The following is a 15,132-nucleotide window of genomic DNA, read 5'->3' on the forward strand; positions in this document are numbered from 1 at the left end:
ACTGACAAGGACAGAGGTATGCAGTAGCTCAAGACATTGTACCCCAATCTTAAGAAATGAAATTTTTGAGGATGTTTTCGTTATGCATATGAGAGGTATTAAAGGTTACCACATGCTCAAGATGACCATATTAAAGTTTCAATGTAAGGAATACAAGTCCTTAGGGAGGTATTGAACATGAGGAACCAATCCAAGGGCCACAACACATATATCAGAATCAATCAGCAAGGAAAACTACACTAGCGATCACATGAAAACCAACTAGCTTTTAGGCAATATAATATTCTCAAGATTGCACATGTCATATAAAAACTTCTCATGAGATAAAATCATTGTGACAATTACCCATGATGAAAATAATTCATATAATTCATGCTGATATTAGTTATATATATCTGACATAGAGTAAACCTCTAGCAAATTGCTTTTGTTTGTAAGCATTAAAACCAAAAGTTATATTGACTTATTAAATAGATTAGTCAAGCATATGGCAGGAGCATAGCACATAGAAATAATCATCATGCATGTTAAGTACTCAGGTGAGGAAGACTGAATAACATGAGATGAGAATATAAAACCTGGTGAGATGACCTGATCCCAAGTATTCGGCTCCTACTATCCATGGCTAACAGCAGTAGCATAAATTTCTGAGTAGTAGCGGTAGAAATTTGGCAATTGGCTTCTCTAATTCAAGCTTTAATTAATTTCCAAAAAAAATCAGACTCCCGGCCCCACATCGCCATTGTCACGGGGCGGCACAGGGCGGCGGTTCTGGTCGCCGCTCCTTCTGATTGATCAACAGTGAATGAAGTTTCCAATTTTGAATTTTACGACACCCAATTTCTCCATTATTGGTCACAAGATCACATGAAAAAAATAATTGACAAGCCATTGATCTTCAAGAAGGATGAACCTCTTTGGAGTGAGAGGAGATGGCTCTCACTGCAGATCAAATGGAGGCGCCGGCAGAATTGACGGCGACATCAATATATGGCGGCGACCGTGGCCGCCGGCTTCATGGACTTCCCGATGCAAAAATGTATATGCATGCCAGAAAATCATTGCCCTTGCATAAATTGGTTTCTTTAGGTACCGACGTTAACCCATTTTGCAACTTGAAAAAATTCCTCTGACTGCAAACGGGGCAGAATGCAACATAGACCAATTGTGGCTTTACCAAACTCGAGCAGCATTCTGAGATTTGTTTTCACATAATACCTTATTTCCACCCCCATCACTCGCCACATCTTCATATGAAGAAAGCAGCCTCCTCGCTTTAGAAATGTTCATTGCCTTTAATAAAATGATCATCACAGGCGGAGACGACGATACGGATGGTCCGTCTGCGCCCTCGTCTGGTACACCGGCTGATTCCAGGGCGGAGAGGTCGAGGGTGAAGCCAATCGGAAATCTACGCATGAGGCCTACGTACCACTAGCGTTCACGCCGTCTATGGAGAAGGCACCGAAAGGGGATGCTGGTGAGCTTAAACGATGGAAATGTAGAGCATACAAGTCTTGATAACGTGTTAAAAGAAAATACAGAATAGACAAAGGGAGAAAGTAGAATCATTTCTATTCATCCATCTTCATCCTTCATATTACAACAACACATATATGTAATATACATTTGTAACGGAAGGTAATAATGGTAGACATAAATCTGACCGTTACATCAGTTACATAATCAATCTCATAATGTCCACACTTAATTATATTTATAACAGATTGATATATTTCATTGGCCTAAGAATTAGTTTCACCATTTAAGGAGTCAAAGTGGAAGCCCACATGTTTAATGCAATCAAATTATCCTAATCTTTAACTTCCGGATAACATTGACACATCTCTATCTCTATCTCTATTAAAGCAAAATGATGCCAAAAAAATTTTATCCCTCCAAACTATGAAAGCAATAATAATAATAATAACAATAACAATAACAATAACAATAACAACAATAACAAAAACAACAACAACAACAACAATAATAATAATAAAATAATAATAATAATAATAATAATAATAATAATAATAATAATAATAATAATAATAATAATAATAATAATAATGCTATTACTTTATTTACATTATTTTCCTCACTACTATATAATACTTACCAATAATAATAATAATAATAATAAAATAAGTACTCTATAATTATGACAATCCTAAACTTTGTCCAATAATTATTTAATAATAATAATAATTACTTACCAATAATAATAATAATAAACAAAATAATTGTTTACCTTAATAATACTAATTATTTCTATTAAACCCTCTCCATAATTCTAACAATCCTAAACTTTGTCTAATAATTATTTAATAATAATAATTACTTAACATGAGTCATATCCGTGCACCGCACAGGTACAATACTAGTTTAAGTAATTTGAGCATATCTCTATCATAGGGATGCCAATTGGTCTAGCTAGCTCTATCGGTTTTAGGACAACATATAACCCTGTTAGGCTATTGGCATGGGCTCAATTTTATCGCGTTCAAATATTTTGGCCCTAACTCTAAACAATCGGGTTGTTGCGCTAATTTGACATTTAAATAATTTAATTTTAACAAATAGCGCATTTACAATAATAAATATAAATATATACATCATTTATGCTCTGTCAGGCAGAGCTTACTTAGGAGCTTATATCTCCTACTAATAAGCTATATCTATGTTTGGTAATGTTCCCAAAATAAACTAGTAGCTTAAAATAAGACCTTATTTTGAAACGATACTTTAGGTATGGTTTCAAAAATAAGTTAGTAGCTTCCAAACTTTTTTTTTCCATCCTTATCATATCCTTATTATTTTAAATAAATGACACATCCTTTACCCCTCCCAATTAAAATCCTTTTGGCCTTTTCTGATAACTGTATTTATGTCCATGATTCCACCCCATATATAGACCTATATTGAGTGAAAGATACTTTGGTTTTATGCAAAATGTGCCTTAATTCATTTGTTTATGTCCTTAGGTGCATAAATTGTTGATTTGAAGACAATCATATCGTATGCTTTTCGGGGCATTTTGAGTGAATCCCGAGTCAATGTGAAGCTAATGAGGTGACTAAAATGCTTCAAAGAGAGCCAAAGAGTGGTACTTTCAATGGATTTGATCACAAAACAAGGGAAACGTGGAGCAAAAGACCAAAGAGTTGTAATTCCCGCTGAATTTGGCGACACCTGAGTATTGTGATCATATCTCACTCTAGGAATGTCCGATTCAAGTGTATCTTGCGCCATTGGAAAGAAGACTCGAAGGGCTACACATCAAAAACATCCAGAAAGTTGTGTGAAGAAAGGAGGCAAAACTCGACACATCAAAAATCCTAGGCGAGATTTTCGAAAGTTGTGTGGAAATGTCCTAATCTATTCCTATTGAGTTTTCAACTATAAAAAGTCCATCTTCCCTCAACCATAAGGACCGAGAAGCTGCATTTTGGGAGCAAGATAAGAGAAGAAAACACATGAAGAGCTACAAGTCACCTTGGAAGAAGAGGAAAAGCTAGAGAGATTTGGGAGAATTTCTTCACCTTTTCTTTTACTTTCTTTGTTACTTGTGAACTCCTTGATATTGTAATGAATGCTAATCTAGCCATGAGTGGCTAAGACATCTTAGAGATTTTTGGGTGAAAGTCTTTATGAACCTATGTGCCTAGTTCTCAGATTCTTTAATATATTGATATTTGGGTTTTATAACTTGTATTGCAATTGTGTTCTATCTTGTTGATGCTAGTAATTAAGGATCCAAATTACTTGTTTATAGTTATCTTTATGTCTTAATGGGAGTTAGGGCATAATTAAGAGCGCCCACAATTGCACTTGACTATTGCACCTTGGGAGAGTGCATATTTGTTAAGGAGTTAACTCTTAACTACTGCACCTTCGTAGGTTCATGCACTGCACACAAAATAACAAAGTAAAAAAAAAAAAAAATATATATATATATATATATATATATATATATATATATATATATATATATATATTATATTTATTAACTCATTGCATGCTAACATGCAAAATAAATAAATAAATATTATATATTATATTAATACTAACATGCATGCAGCATTCATTTAGAACCAAGCTTTTGTTAATAGCTTTTGTTTCACTTTTGTTATTAAGACTTTCGTTATTGATAACACTTTTGTCATTAAAGCTATTAACACTTTCGTTATTAGCTTTTGTTTCCCTTCGTTAATTCATGAGGTCGAAAGGTCCAAAACATTTCATGCACTCATTCGTGTAATACATTGTTCAAAGACGAATGTATTTGCTTAACCAACGAAATTAACAAAAGGTCACATAACTTGTTAACGAAAGGAAACAACTCAAATCCATCTTTTCATTAACAATCGAATTCAGCATTAATTCGTGTTTAACAAAAATTTTCAATTCGATACCACCAAATTGATTAATGCTTTGATTCGTTAACACCAACGAATCATTAGACTTCGGTTCCAATCGTACGTAACATTCATATTTCCCAACTTGCTTTCTACCAAACTAAAATAATATTCATAACTCCACAACTCAAAATATTATTTATACTTTCATGGTAGTACATCTGAAACATTAATCTCAATTACTATATAAATTTCAAACATTCCTCCTCCATTTATATAGTAAACATTAATATTGTACCAAGATAGATCCAAAACTCATGCATAAATGAAAGTGTCTTACAGATTGAACTTTCACATAGTATTATATGCGTTACATTAATTCGGATTGCAGTGATGGACGAACCTTGAATCGCGCAGTCTCTTTGAAGAAACGTAGATATAATACACACAAGCTTTACAGTTACTACAACTCAAAATAACTTGACACTATTAAAGGCCCTGTGTCCGTATCCATTCATAAGCATTTCCAAGCCAAACCCATACTTGTTGAAGCGGCCACACTTCATGCTCACATAGGTTGATCTTTTATTTCATGCTCTGCACCAAGCATTTTTTTCAAAAGATCAATTAAGAGTAAAACTCATCCTTACTACAATGCAGACCAAGTACTGACCTTAGGGATACTTTTTAATATAGTACTTGCCGCCAATAAATGAAGTAATCATCTACATTGAACTCAAGGCCTAACGTAATAACTTAGGCGTGAGTTGAGCTTTCCTTCATCTCTTGACTAACAACGGGTTTCAAACCTATCCCTTCCGATGTCTTTAAAACCATGTCCCTTGCCAAGGCTTTTGTAAACGGATCCGCTAGATTATTGAACCGGGACCGTACAAAGTCTAGTGCTACAACACCATTATTTAAGAGCTCTCTCACATAGCTATGTCTCAAGCCTATGTGTCTTGACTTGCCATTATAAACGTTGTTATATGCTTTGGCCAGTGTAGTAGCGCTGTCACAGTGTACTAAAACTGGTGACATTGGTTTTGGCCAAACTGGAATTTCAAGAATTAAATTCCTTAGACAATCAGCTTCTTTGCATGCTGCTACCAATGCAATAAATTCAGATGCCATAGTTGAGTCTGAAATACAACTTTGCTTTTCAGAAGCCCAGGAGATAGCACCTCCTCCAAGTAGAAATACCCATCCACTAGTTGAGGAATAATCTTCCTGATTAGATATCCAACTGGCATCTGAATATCCTTCAAGAATGGAAATATCTTTGGAATATTTTAAACCATAATTAATGGTTTTATTAAGATATTTTAAAATTCTTTTTAATGCCATCCAATGTACTGCACTAGGATTACTAGTGTATCTACTCAGTTTCCCTACTGCAAAAGCAATATCAGGCCGAGTACTTGTCATTGCATACATAAGGCATCCTATCACTTTAGAATACTCCAATTGTAGGACCGGATCACCTTCATTTGGTATTAACTTCAATGAGGGATCCAATGGAGTAGAAACTGGGGAACCACTAAAGTGATTAAATCTTTTTAACACTTTCTCAATGTAATGAGATTGTGTTAAACTTACACCATCCTGAAGTTTAATTATTCTTATTCCAAGAATAACTTCTGCTTCTCCTAAATCTTTCATGGAGAAACTGAAACTAAGAAAATCCTTAGTTTCCTTAACTTTTTCCAAATCAGTACCAAAAATCAACATGTCATCTACATATAAGCAAATAATAACTCCTTGTCCTTGGTTATTAAATTTGCTGTAGATGCATTTATCAGACTGATTTATTCTGTACCCATTAGCTAGCACCACTTGATCAAACCGATCATGCCATTGCTTATGGCGCGGGGCTTGTTTTAAGCCATAAAGTGACTTAATCAATTTGCAAACTTTATTTTCTTGGCCTGAAACCACGAAACCTTCTGGTTGCTTCATGTAAACCTCTTCCTCCAATTCACCATTTAAAAATGCTGTCTTAACATCCATTTGGTGAACCACTAGATTGTGTATAGCCGAAATGGCAATTAACAATCTAATAGTAGCAATTATTGCTACCGGAGCATAAGTGTCAAAGAAGTCAACTCCTTCTTTCTGCTTAAAGCCTTGTGCGACAAGTCTGGCTTTAAATTTATCAATGGTACTGTTAGTGTTTTATTTGCTCGAAAAAAACCCCATCTTATAATTGGCAATATTATTATGGCATACTAAGATAGGATTAGCTTAGTGTCAGTTTTGTTCTACAGAGGACTGATCAATTAGACACAACAACAGAAGGATTGACACTGAAGATCTGTTTTAGGAAGCTGATTTCTTAAAAGCTGTACGCGGTTTTACAGAAGACAGATTTGGAAAGAAGATCAGCGTATCTGCTTTGGAAGGTATGGACCGAATCTTTAAGATTACATTCTTCAAATATTGTCCTACCATCTACAATCAAAAACTTCTATGGAAGGAGTGTTCTATTGACGGATCTATAAGTATCCTCATTCGAAGTGAATTAGGGTTACGCCTTAAGAAAGAAGAAAAACACTCCACATCAGTTTTATGAGATCAGATCTTTGATTATCATGCCTCTTCTCAATACAACATGTTCATGGTGATTAAGATGACGAACTTGAGAAGAATTACTGCTGCTTAAACGAAAGGACACTGTGATCACACTGTTGTGGGAACAACTGTAAAGAGCGTCATTGAAGTGGACTGCATCAAAGTTGGCTCTCCAAGTGAAGGGATTTCATTGGACTTCTGTATGCACGGCTCTCCATCTTCAACAATCCACTAAACCTGTGTAGACTGGGTATGTACCTTGTGTGGGGCACTTGGGTGAGATTATTGTTTATCTACCTTTGTACATTGGATTATGATTTAGTGGATTGGACGCCTATGTGATCGTCCCCCAGACGTAGATACACACTGTATCGAACTGGGTAAACATCCTGTGTCATTTGCTTGTGCTGTTATCTTTTCTTCAAACATCTTTATGATCGGTTATCACTGACTGACTTCGTCGCTGAATCAGTCAGTCCTTTTCATCAGTTGATTAATCCAGTTAATCTGATTAAAAAAGAGGAAATTCAAAATTACATGTGGTATCAGAGCTTTTAAGTCTACATAGTGACTTGATCCGTACGGGTTGTTTTTAGTTTTGCATTGTTCTCTGGCTTTTGGAAGTGCCTCTGTGTGTGTTTATTGGCTGGTTGTTTTTGTTCAGGATGGATGCAAGTATGAGAGCACCAGAACTAGATGGTCACAACTACTCCTTCTTGAAGGCTCGCATGGAGATATATCTCCAAGCACAAGGTACTAGGGTTTATCGTACTGTCCTAACTGGGTGGAGCCGTCCAACTGTTCAGAATGCGGATGGAACCACTGGAGATAAGCCCATGGAGACTTGGACAGACGATGAAATGAATGCCTCTGATCTAAACAAAAAAGCTTTGAACTAGATTGTAGGATCTCTGCATGAATCTGTTTTTACTCTTGTCACAGGGGTAAAAGAAGCTAAACGTGTATGGGAAATTCTTGAAACCAGATTTGAGGGAACTAGTGATGTCAAGCAGTCGAAGCTACAAATGGTACTGTCAGAATTCGAAGCCCTTAGAATGAATGAAGAGGAAACCATTTCGACCTTTCACAGTTGGGTTTAGAATCTGATGAACAGAGCCTCAATTTTTGCTGAACCATTCACTGATGAGAGAGTAGTCAAAAAGATCCTTCGATCTTTTCCTAAACGCTTCCAGAGAAGGAAAACTGATAAAGGAATTGGTCGGTCTGAAGAAAAATATCCAGATGATGGACACCACATCAACCTTAGACAAGATTCTAGACTCAGGCAGAAATCCTAATGATAAAAAAGGTCTAGGATTTGAACGAGGTGAATCTTCGAATAATGCACCTATGTTTGTCAAAGAGGGTGTGTTTAATGCCACAGCAGTTCACAGCTTTGAACAAGGACAGTCATCTCGGTCAGTGCAGAAAATTGACAAGAGAAGGAGATATGACCAGACTGCAGATACTGACCTTGTCAAAGTAACTCATCAATCTCATTATTCAAGGTTCAAAAATAAGTTTGTCAGAGTTAGACAATACACTCCCATTTGCCACTACTGTCAAACAAAAGGTCATACTCGGCCTGAGTGTTATTTTTTCTACAGAGATCAAAGGAAGGAAAAATATCAGAACAAGACTATTACACCGTTTACTAGACAGGTTTAGGTCAGAAAGTCAGAAGTTATATGCTACCCCACTATAGTTCTGACTGCATCTACAACTGAAGCTAGATGGTATTTTGATAGTGGCTGTTCCAAACATATGACTGGAAATGTAAAGTTCTCATGGCTGTTCAACCAAGCAATGGATCTGTAACATATGGCGATGGACAAAAAGGGAAAATAGTTGGGAAAGGTACCCTGAATGTACCAGGTTTGCCTCAATTAGAAGAAGCTCTGTTAGTCAGTGGGTTGAAAGCTAATCTGATTAGCATCAGTCAGTTGTGTGATCAAAATTGGAATGTGTGCTTCGACCGTAACTGCTGCAGAGTTAGTGACAAATCAAATCAACTTGTCATGGAAGGAACCCGATCCTCAGACAATTGTTATGTTTTGGCTAATGAAACTGCATGTCACCTATCTAAATCTGATGAATCAAAACTCTGGCATAGACGACTGGTTCACGTAAACTTCAGAGATATGGATAAGCTGATCAAACTAGAAGCTGTGAGAGGTGTACCTAAGATCAGAATAGATCTGGAAAGGGTTTGTGGTGCATGTGCCATTGGGAAACAAATCAGAACTTCACACAAAGCAGTAAGAGGTATCACCACTGAGAAGTGTCTAGATCTTGTTCACATAGACCTCATGGGGCCAACACAGACTGAAAGCATTCGGGGAAAGAAATACATATTTGTGTGTGTAGATGATTTCTCTCGATACAGCTGGGTATACTTTCTAAGAGAAAAATCAGAAGCATTCAAGGCCTTTAAAACTATGTGCAAAAGGGTTCAGAAGGAAAAGAATGAGTCTATAATAAAAGTTCAGAGATTGAGAAGTGATCATGGAAAAGAATTTGAGAATTCACTATACTCAGATTTCTGCTCCGAGCACGGTATATCACATGAGTTCTCAGCTCCTAAAACTGCTCAATAGAATGGTGTGGTGGAAAGAAAGAATCGAACCTTACAAGAAATGGCTAGAGTTATGTTACATGCCTCTCATCTGCCGCAGCGCTTCTGGGATGAAGCAGTACACACAGTCTGTCATACAGTAAATAGGGTCTATCTTAGACCAGGAACGACAAAAACACCATATGAGATCTGGAAGGGAAAGATGCCAAACCTGAAGTATTTTCATGTGTTCGGGACAAAGTGTTATGTGCTGGCTGATAGAGAACAAAGAGGGAAGTTTGAACCTAAGAGTGATGAGAGCATCTTCCTTGGATACTCTCTAAACAGTCGTGCCTACAGAGTCTACAACAAGAGAACTCAATCTGTGATGGAATCAGTAAATGTGGTTATAGATGACAGTACAGAAGAATCAGTAGACACAACAGTGACAGATTCAGTGGCAAAGCTTCCTCTCAGTGAACTAAATACTGCAGACAGCAACAGTCAGCCCAAATCACAAGAATCCTCAGATGAAGATCAAGAAAGTTCGGAACAGGAGACAACTCTCATAAATGATACAGGTAAAGACAAACCCACCAGAACTCAGAAAAATCACCATCAGATAACATCATTGGTGATCCAACAGATGGGATGAAGACCAGGAGCAGAATAAGAAATAATCTGATAGAAATATCTGGGTCTGCTTGCAATACCTCAAAGATAGAACCCAAGAATGTAAAAGAAGCTTTACAGGATGATCTGTGGATCAAGGCAATGCAGGAGGAGCTACATCAGTTTGATCGAAATCATGTTTGGGATCTAGTTTCAAGACCTAATGGTGTCAACATAATTGGAACAAAGTGGATCTTCAAAAACAAAACTGATGAAGCTGGGAACATTGCAAGGAACAAAGCTCGGTTAGTGGCCCAAGGGTACACTCAGATAGAAGGGATTGACTATGATGAGACATTTGCTCCTGTGGCTAGATTAGAGTCAATCAGAATTCTGCTAGCTGTTGCATGCATTCTGGGATTTACATTGTTCCAGATGGATGTCAAGACAACGTTTTTGAATGGGTACCTGCATGAAGATATCTATGTGGCGCAACCTAAGGGATTTGAAGATCCAGAGCATCCATCACATGTCTACAAGCTTAGAAAGGCTCTCTATGGTCTTAAACAAGCCCCACGTGCATGGTATGAACGCCTGACTCAGTATCTTCTACAGCATGGTTATAAACGAGGGAGTGTTGACAAAACTTTATTCGTAAAAACTACTGGAAGTCATGTCACCATTGCTCAGATCTATGTGGATGACATTGTGTTTGGATCAACTCTAACGAAATACACATATGAGTTAGTAAAAGTTATGAAGGAAGAATTTGAGATGTCAATGGTTGGTCAATTGACATACTTCCTAGGACTGCAAGCTAAGCAAAGTTCTGAAGGGTACTTTATCTCACAAGAAAAGTATGCTAAGAATTTAGTCAAGAAGTTTGATCTGGAATCATGTAAACCATCCAGGACACCGATCTCCACCTCTACAAAAGTGTCCAAAGACGACACAGGTGTATCAGTGGATAACACAGTCTACCGAAGCCTGATAGGAAGTCTGTTGTATTTGACGGCCAGTCGACCAGACATAATGTTTAGTGTTGGAATATGTGCAAGGTATCAATCTGATCCAAAGGAATTACACCTCATAGCTGCTAAACGGATTCTGAAATATATAAAAGGAACAATTCAGTATGGTCTATGGTACTCCAAGAACAGTGAACTGAGTCTGATTGCATACTGTGATGCTGACTGGGCAGGGAACATTGATGACCGTAAGAGTACATCTGGTGGTTTCTTCTTCGTTGGTAAGAACTTGGTGCCATGGCTGAGTAAGAAACAGAACTCAATTTCCTTAAGTACTGCAGAGGCAGAATACATAGCTGCTGGTGGATGCTGTACTCAGCTAGTATGGATGAAACAGATGTTATTAGACTATGGTCTTACTCAAGGAATTATGACACTCTATTGTGACAATGTCAGTGCTATTAATATCTCAAAGAATCCTGTTCAACACTCCAGGACGAAGCATATTGATATAAGGCATCACTACATCAGAGACCTGGTAGAATCAAAGGAGATTGAGTTGGAATATATTCAAACAGAGAAACAGTTGGCTGATATCCTGAATAAGCCCCTAGACGCAAACCGATTTGAGATTCTCAGATCTGCTCTGGGGATCTGCAGAATTGACTAATAGGGCAGATCGTCACTTAGAAGGAGAGTGCAAGGTTTACGTATTCTAGTCAAATTTCAGTTTTGACTTCCTTTTAAACTCCTTTTTTTTTTTGTTAAGAAAATATCTTAACCTAATTTACCATAAAAGTGATTAGGCTTTTTCAAATTTGAAATATGCCAAGCATCCGTTTCTTGCCTAAAAAGGAGGTATACCGTTGCGTCAATCACATCAGCTCTCAATGTATTCTGACTAGCTGCATTTATTGGGGTTCATCTCCCTTGGGTTTATAATCGAGTATCAAGTAAGTCTTGAGAGAACAAACAAGAGACTATCTCTGCACACAGACTGTATTCTCTTTGATCTCCTATCTAGGGTTTACTTCTTCGTCTTCTCGAATCTCTCATTAGTGGCGGATGCAGTTCGTAATATGATCATCAAGCTTGGAAGAAAGGTTCATTCACAAGAAACAGCCACCAAACATGTCAAAACAGCCACCTGACATGATTAACGAGTACTATGGCCTGCAAGGAGTCCAAGAGGAGGCTATCACTGACTGGGATGCAGTGGCTAAAACGATCACTGGTGAACAAGCTGACAGATGGCCTACTGGTGATAAGTATACTCTACCAAGCTCTCAGCTCACCTCCAAGTATGTGATTCTTCATCGTCTTGCTCTGCATAACTGGCTCCCTTTGGCTCATTTCCACACTGTCGGCAAGCAACTGGCCAGTCTCTTATTCAGAATTGGAACCAAGATGTCCTTTGATCTTGGGTCGTGGATCTATTCTCATATTCTCACTCTGATTCACCCAAGAGAACAAAAGCACTACTACAAAATTTAGAATACAAGGTACACTTTCCCCAACACCTTCACCATGAAGGTGTTGCAGAAAGAAAAAAGTAAAATTTTCTGTGACACCAACTAAGAAAAGGAGCCGCGGAAACTATATTATTAAAATAATAGCAAGGATATCCGCGACACTATCCCAAACAGGAGCCACGGAAATTATATTATTATAATAATAAAATCACTTTCCACTGCACCCACGGAGGAGGGAGCCGTATAAACTATATTATTATTATTATAATAATAATATAGCTTTCCACGGCACCCTCTGAGGTTGGTGCCGCGAAAAATAATCCCAACAGCATTATAATGTTTCTTCCATTTAGATTTTACTCTCCTCTCCACTTTAGCTTTTTCTCTCTTCCAGTAGTTTCTTCGCCGATTGGAGGGAGACAAAGCTTTAACAACGCCACCGCCACGATGAGCCGCCGCCGCCTTCCACGCACCGCCACCGCCGTTGCCGCCATCTTCAGATCTGTTCCGCCGGTAAGTTTATTTTTTTTATTTTTTTTATTTTTCAGATCTCTTTTGTTCTTGGTTCAGATCTGAGGCACTATAAAGTTTTGTGGATTTTCCTTTCTTTAATTTCTCTGTACTATTTTTTTTTTTTTCATTTGAGATTTTCAGTAAAAATTTTATGATTTATTCAGATTTAGTATCTCAACTGGTTGAGACTCGAGATCTGTCGGCTAGGGCAAAATCTGTCGAATAGCGCAACCATTTGGTGCTGCGGTGAAGAGAGACGACGGAGGATGGCTGGGTTCCGACGGTGGCGACCAGAATACGAAGAAGACACCCTGTACGGGTAAAATTTCATTTATGCTTCTTATGCTTGAAATTTGCTGAAGTAATTTGTTGTTTATCCTTACCTATGGGAAGATTCTTATTTCTTGTTGTCCACGGAGGGCTTTTTAGTGTTGATGGTGTGAAGCTCTCTAATATTAGAGCAATTGATCGGTGTGTGTGTTTTAAAATTTCTGCATGAAACAAGTTTGGGCTTGGTGGTTTGAGTTCTCTGTTTCCATATGTGAGAAATAAGCAATTTGGTAGTATACTTGGATTTCTTAACAGTTATTGTTACTTTATTGTATTAGCCATTAGGAAAAGAGAATCATGATGTCTGCAAAAAAAACAATTTTCATCCAACATGTAAAAATGCAGATTCGCTGTTAGGTATAGTGAAGCTTTATTGATTGATTGCGCTTGTATTGTTGTATCCCTTCTTCTTCCTTGTGTCAGTATCAAATACTGTATGTTTGGTTCATAATCAAGTATCTCATACTTAGTTTGATGCAATGTGAGTTTACCACCGTCTTTACTGTGGTGTATGCTCCTATAATCTTTTGCTTTTAGGGAGTTTCAAGGTTCATTGTAATGTTCATCATTATTATGATATTTAGTGGAAGCTTTTGTTTTTAAGTTTCTATTTATTAGGCATTTTAGTCTTTAGATGCTAAAATATTTTTAAAGCAGTATGGTGTTTTTAAAATATGCACCAGGCTCTTATCTAAATCAAATTGCTCCATACTTCTTGGTTTAATATTTACAGGATCACCAGAAGCCTGGCAGAATGAAAAGAACATTGCAACATTGAAGTATGCACAATATACATTGAACATTGCTCTGAAGTATGCACAAGGTTGTCTGCTCCTTACATAGGTGGTTCTTGAGCAAATGGTTTTTGAATCAATGCAGCAGCATGTAATATAAATTAATTAAGAGTAGCATACCAAAATGTTATTCTGTAATTCTGAGTATCTGACAATCTGTAATTGTTATCCAATAATACGAGAAAGAGGGGCTCAAATCATTTGTTGAAATTCTAGAAAAGTACAATCCCAATGTGGTATTAGTGGAGAAAGATGTGTCTCATGATGTACAGGAATTCATCCTCAAGAAAGGAATCACATTAGTCTTTGATATGAAACTTCATCGCCTTGAGAGAGTTGCTCGATGCACTGGTTTGCCTATCTTATCCTGTGATACATTGGCTGCCCAAAAACTAAGGCAGTGTTTATTTGAATATGATGCATGTCATTTGCTTTCCTCTGACCTGCATGGTTCTTGCTTTCCTCTGACCTGCATGGTTCTTGCTTTCCTCCTTGTGCAACTTGAAAATAAGAAATAGGTGGTTCTTGAGCAAGTCATGCATTGCAACCTTGAAGTATGCTACTGGTCAAGAAGGGGATGAGAAGGTTCACAAGGCACTTATCTATCTAGACTAGATTAATTTTGTTGTAATATTGTGAACCTTTTTTATTCCTGTAGATAGATGAATGGCTAGACTATGCTCCTATTTTTGTATCTGGCTCTGAATTTGAAGGTGCATGTGGTTATGTGGATCAATTTCTGCATCACCATAAATATATATATATATATATATATATATATATATATATATATATAATTTTTTTTTTAAAAAATAAAGTGGTATCTGCGACACCCTCTCCAGAGAGGGTGTCGCTAAAAGATAATATTAAAAAATAAATAAAATGGTTTCCGCGGCACCCACATGTTAGTGGGTGTCACGGAAATCAATTTAATAAATGACTTTCCGAGGCACCTGTGAG

At 37.2% G+C, this 15,132-nt stretch overlaps 1 long non-coding RNA gene across 1 annotated transcript; it reads left to right on the forward strand.

The window, feature by feature from the left end:
- The first annotated feature begins 12,841 nt into the window (after positions 1-12,841).
- Positions 12,842-14,908, forward strand: LOC109149940. The gene is made up of 3 exons (XR_002049038.1): positions 12,842-13,048; positions 13,213-13,367; positions 14,112-14,908. It is a non-coding gene; the product is annotated as an uncharacterized LOC109149940 (long non-coding RNA).
- The last annotated feature ends 224 nt before the right edge of the window (positions 14,909-15,132 follow it).

This window comes from Ipomoea nil, unplaced genomic scaffold, assembly GCF_001879475.1.
Source record: "Ipomoea nil cultivar Tokyo-kokei standard unplaced genomic scaffold, Asagao_1.1 scaffold2165, whole genome shotgun sequence".
Lineage (NCBI taxonomy): Eukaryota > Viridiplantae > Streptophyta > Magnoliopsida > Solanales > Convolvulaceae > Ipomoea > Ipomoea nil.